This window comes from Papio anubis, chromosome 11 (assembly GCF_008728515.1).
Source record: "Papio anubis isolate 15944 chromosome 11, Panubis1.0, whole genome shotgun sequence".
Lineage (NCBI taxonomy): Eukaryota > Metazoa > Chordata > Mammalia > Primates > Cercopithecidae > Papio > Papio anubis.
The window spans coordinates 34,043,108-34,049,024 of record NC_044986.1 but is presented as its reverse complement, the minus strand read 5'-3'; positions in this window follow the sequence as shown (position 1 = coordinate 34,049,024).

The window sequence follows — 5,917 nt, the reverse complement described above, 5'->3', positions numbered from 1 at the left end:
GGCAATTTACCTCACCCTTCTGAGCCTCAGTTCCCTCCTCTGAAATGGTTATATTAATAGGGCCAAAGACAAGAGCTGCTGCAAGAAGCAGAAGCAGTAACAATGGCGGACACTTAGCAAGAGTTTACAGCAGCCTGGCGATGTTCTGGGATCTTCATACCCAATGAGACAGCGAACTCTCCCAGCACAGTAGAAGTCTCTTGACCATGGTCTGCCAGTTTATGTGGGAGCTGGGTGGGGAGGGGAGGCTCTTTACCTCTGAGCCCATTGGTGCTTGTAGAGAAGCCATGAACAGTAGCTGGTACTGTCCATATGGTCATTGGTGATGGGATTGCTAATGTTATTGTTGTCAGCTGTATTATTTCTACTGTTACAGCCGCTCACTACCAACCCTAAAAGGTAGTCACCATTAACTCCTTTATGGAAAGGAAACAGGCTCAGAGAGGGTAAGTGACTTGCCTAAAATCACACAGCAGGTGTGGGGCCAAGCGGAGAGATAAGAAACCAGGCAAATCCAATGGCCAGATGCTCTCACCCACCGCAGAGGGAAAAGGAGAGAGTGCACAGTTTAGTGCAGGGCGAGGCCTGGGTGAGAGAGGGACACCTACCGCCAGGGCAGGTCCCCAGCAGCTGATTTATTTGCATTCCAGCAGGGACGCTAATTGGTCAGATCTTTATCTCAACACGATAACAATGACATGGGACCTCAGGGATTTGTTTACAGCAGCTAAAAATGATGCATTTGTGGGAATGGGAAGCTGGGTTGGAGTGCGGGTTTTGTTTGGGGCTGCTTTAGCTTCAGAGGGTGGGGAGTGTCTACTGGGGGAGTGGGGAGGCTGAGAGGAGGCTGCTGGTCATTCTGAGAATATTTCCTAAAACTAATGATTAAGAGAATTAGTCTCCTTGTTTGAAGACCCCAAAAAACACAAAATTTGATGGACAATTAAATAATGCTTCTGTAAGTGGGAAAAGAGAGCACCTGGGAACCCCACTCTCCGCAGATCTCTGCTCAGCCCCAGCCGCCACCGCAAGAACCGTTTCTCCTGGCATAGGTGCGGAACTCTTTGTCAGTGCTTTTCTTAATCCTAAAGGCAGGCTTATAAAGTCCACACCGTTATTATCTTCTTTTGTAAGTGAGAAAACTGCCATTTAACGAGGTTGAAGGACTGGCTCAAAGTCACAAGACTACAAAAACAGCAGGACTCCACACCTAGATCTGGTGGACTACAGGGCCAGTGCTCCAGCCCAAGACAGAGGCATGAGGTATGATTATGACTTAGAGAAAGCAACATCTCCCTGGGCCCCATCCCAAACCCAACCTCCTCACCTATGGAGTCTCCTTGCAGAGGAGGGTGTCACCAGGGCAACCCTTGCACATGAATGCTCAGGAGACCTGTCTACAGCCACTCACATGGGTGCTTACTGACTTACCAGTTGTGGGAGGTATAAGATATTCACATCTGCCTGTGTACATGCTCCCTCATGTGGGGGCACAATACATACATATATATACACACAGGCCACCCTTCTACTATACTAATGTGGAGGGCATGACACATGGAGTTTTTAAAAGTCTAAATTTCAGAATTTTTCAATGTAGTTTTATTACTTTCAACAACACACAGAGTCATTACAACTCTGGTAATAAAATCTATTCCCTCTTCTCTGACTACAGCTTAGACAGGACCTTATGGAACCACTTTGTACAAGACTAATTGTAATGATCCCATAAATTGCCTTATAGAAATAGTGCATCTGATAGTCATGGAACTTAATTTTCATCTTGGATCATATAAACATTTCTCTCCAAATCTCATGTCACTACCAGTAATTCACATTATTGTTGGGGGAGAGGGGAAAGGAGGGAGAGAATTTAGAATGAGCGTTGGCCAGCCCTGTGTTAATGACCACATGATCTGAAACAGCAGAGCCCTAATGTGGAGTCTACATTTATGGGCAGTCCTGAGTGCCTTCTTCCCCATGCCCATCCACATGTGCACTCACTAATGTGTTCACACAGGAAAGCACTTTCCTCTTCATTCAAGGAGAAAGACAAGTCTGTAGAAATATCTGTATCATGTCTCTATCCACCTACTGGAAGGAAACCTATATTTCTCAGGAGATGAAACTGCCACCAATCTCAAAACTATGGTTGCAGCTGGAAGGTAAAGGGTAGAGGGTGGCTAGCTGGTTGCCTGCCACGCATCTGGGGAGCCCAGCTCCCAGGGGAGAATGCATGAGAGTTAGTCTCCTCTCAGGAGGCCAGTGACTCAGTGCCCCCCACTGGCCCCAGTTAGGGAAAAGGTAGGAGATTATTGGTGGACCCAGAGCAGCTAGAGTGCTCAGTCCTTGGCTGGTGTGAGAAGCCAGGGACCCCACTCTTTTCTCTTAGATTTGGCCCCTGCATTTTAAGGCGATCTCTGAGACACCTTCCAGTTGGGGTGATCTCAAGACAATACAACCCCCAGTCTAAAGTGGGGCTGTTGGGAAAGAAAGGAAGGTCAGTTTGCTCTCACTTGTGTGTGGTGCAGTAGGGGCGGGCATTCCTGGTCTGGGAGCCCCCATCTACTCTCAGCTATGCCTGGGGCCCAGGCCTCATGGTCACCTCCAGCTCTGCTCTGGTTCTCTTCAGACTGCCACAATAGAAGGAAATGGAGGCTCCTCAGGATCTGCCTGGAGTGGGGATTTCCATGGGCAGGGCAGCCAAGCCTGCCACCTGGAGCCCCACAGACCAGCTAGGGCCCACTGCTGAGGCTACTGGGGAGTGGGGGCTTGGGAGGTGGGAGAGGTCTTACCAGTTGGAGCAGGGCACAGAGTAGCTTCCCTTTCACAAGCAAAGGGGTGCACGGACATTCTCCTGAGCAGCCCTGAGGGTCAGTCAGAAGCAGAGGGGTGGGATGGGGGAAGGAATGTGGGGCTCAGGAGTGAGGTCTTGCTCAGTTAGTCTCACCCCACCTCGCCGAAGCCCTCCTGTGCTGCCCTGATTCCCTTCACATCAAACATCTGCAGGGGCCACGATCAAAAAACCTGAGAGCATCAGAGTGGAGGGGGTAAGAAGGTAGGGAAAAGGGGGGAATTAAACAAGATGAGGGGAAGAGTGAGAAAATAGGTAGGAGGGAAACAGGTGGGGAGGAGTGGAAACAGTGAGAAAGGAAACTGAGGAGATGGGGGAGGAGGTGAGGAAGAAAGGAAGTGGGGGAAGGGCATAAAGGAAAAGGGGTGGGAGAGTAAAATGGGCTCCGTCAAAGACCAAGGGGCTACGAGGGGTAAAAGACTAGCAGTGAGGGAGAGGAGGACTGCAGGCGGAAGAGCGCGCGCGTTTTAGGATCCCCGACTCAGAGGCTCTGCCCGGCCTCTGGATGTGGCGAACCTCAAGAGGTAAGAAGGTCCTTGCCTCTGGTTGATAGGAGCGCGGAGAGGTGGAGGGGAGTTCGAGAACCTAGAGGCAGGTTCAAGGACAAAGGTGCACCTTGTGCAGGCCGACCAAGTCACTCTAGCCCTCTTCCCTAGGGCCCCGGGCCCTTGGCAGGCGGATGGAGAAAGATGCCCTAGGAAAAAGTCCAGCACTGCTAGGCCCTAAGTGCACTGGCTTGGAGACGCGGCGCCAGTGGCGGGCAGGGCACAATGAGGCCCGGAGCCCTTACAGTCGTTGCAACCTGGAGCTACCGAACTGGAGACCTCCGACCTGACACGCCTGCGAGGCTGCGAGGTCCAGAGGCTGGACCTGGTTCCTAGGGCGCGCCACTCCTTCTGACCCCTGTGGCATGCGTCCTGGCGCGCCGCACCAGTCCGGTGCCTCTGCCCTCTGTACTGTTCCCTGGCTGATTCTGAGCAAGGCCAGCAGCCCACGGTCCCACCCGACCCCCAAATCTCCGCAGGGTCAGGCGAGCCGAGCCGGAACTGCGCCGGGGCAGTGGTGATGGCTGGGCGTCCCTGCAGCTTCAGGGCCAAGGGCAATAGGGGGGCTAGGCCCGCAGACCCGGCCGTCCGCTGACGCAGCGAAGGTCTAGCCGAACCTTGGGGATCATTCTCCCAGTGCCGACCGAAGACCCGGACCTCCGGGCTGGACGCGGAGAAGGCCAGATAAGACGTTACTTAAACATGTTACTTAAACAAGACTGCAGTAAACGTTTCTTTCTCAATGAGAAAAGTCTTTTTCGTTCTCAGACGGTTTGAAGGTATTTGTGCCAACGTGACCCCCAGGGAGATTTGGAGGAAGCTTTCTATGTCCTAGGAGGCTGAGATCCCACGGAGCCGGTTTACTGTTGAGAGCAGACAGTTTCGAGTAGATAGCGCTGGAAGAAACACGAAGAATCTCTCTTGCTTCTTGGAACGCGATAACCACATTTCTCTCTCTATTCCCCCTCTACTAAAAATCAGAATCCGCACGAAGCAGGCAGTCGCTCTGGTTCAAATGAATTAATTTGCCGAAGACTGCAAGCTGCTCTTCTGAAGTCAGATTACAATTTTAGAAGTTTATACACATTGAAATTTCGCTACGGAAAGTTAAACGCACGCTAGCAACAACAACAAAAAAGGAATGCATTCAGAATTCCAATTTAATCCTCAAGTTAAAACTGCTCACTGCACGCCCAAATAGCGCACACAAACAGTACAAATAAATGTCTGTATACAGGAGTCCTTTATTTAGGTGTTTTTTGTTTGAAAAAGTATTGAATTGATTTTCATTCAACAAAGATACAGTCTGTTCGACATGTTTTATTAACAGAACTGGTTTTGGTAAAGAAAGTGTAATTTACATTTTTATCTTTAAAATTTTTGGAGGGGCAGATCCACAAAGATAGCTGTGAAGCCCTCTCCCTGAGAAATCGAAAGTCACATTCTCAGCAAGGACCTGCAATTTACAAAGAACAATACAAATTACTGTATTTGGACTAATTTTCTCCCAGGAAAGAGAAATACTGGTTAATTTAGAAAACTCAATTCCAAATAAAATCTAGGAAAATTTGGCATTCCTACAAACACATGCAAAACAAACTAAATGCTTGAAATAGCATTTCAAAATCTCTTTTTATGAAATTCCTTCAACAAGAAAAAACCTCCCAAGAAATTAGACCAGTTTAATGCCTTCTAGGACTCACCAACGCAGTTGACATTTCTTTGAAAGCACAAAATGTATTCACCCATCTCGTAATTAAAATGCTATTGCTTCTGAATTGCTTTTAAAAAAATGGGTAGCTTTCTAACATTCCTTAACAAAAAACCAAAGCAAAGCACACTTGCGCATACACACACACACCCCACCACCACCACCACCATTACCACCAACAAATTAACAAAAACCCATTTAGTGGGTCTCTCTCGATCTCGTAAGTTGACATTGAAAATGAAACTTCTAGAAGAGCAATAAAAAAAAAAAATAGATTTCCCTGAAATGTTTTGGCTGAGTTCATCACAGGATGATTTTTCATGCTTTAATAGAAAAATCACTTCTGATTGTGGTGTTACATTGTTACATTTTGATTAGAAAGCCACAATAACTTTCAACTTGTTTGTGGCCTTGGTTACATAATTAAATGACCATTTGAATAGCTGAGAGATAACGGGATAAGCAGTGGCATTTACAACTAAAATTATCTATTATCTGCCTATATTTATATGTACATTAAGCAATGTTTGTGTAGACAATAACAGTTATGAGAACACTTTACAGTTTTCAAAAAATTGTCACATTTTTCATTTGATAATGCATTTATTGTAATGGCTAGCATGTGGTTCCTTAAAAAAAAAAAAGGTACAGACGTTTATGTCTCTATACAGCACTTCCCCTTCAAGGACTTTACCACCGTTTACTGATGATCTTTAATCATAGGGTGGGGTAGAGGGCTTGTATAAATGTATGAGGTGATGAAAGCGTAGGAAGGCAGATACACTCGATTAAAACAAAATCAAACGC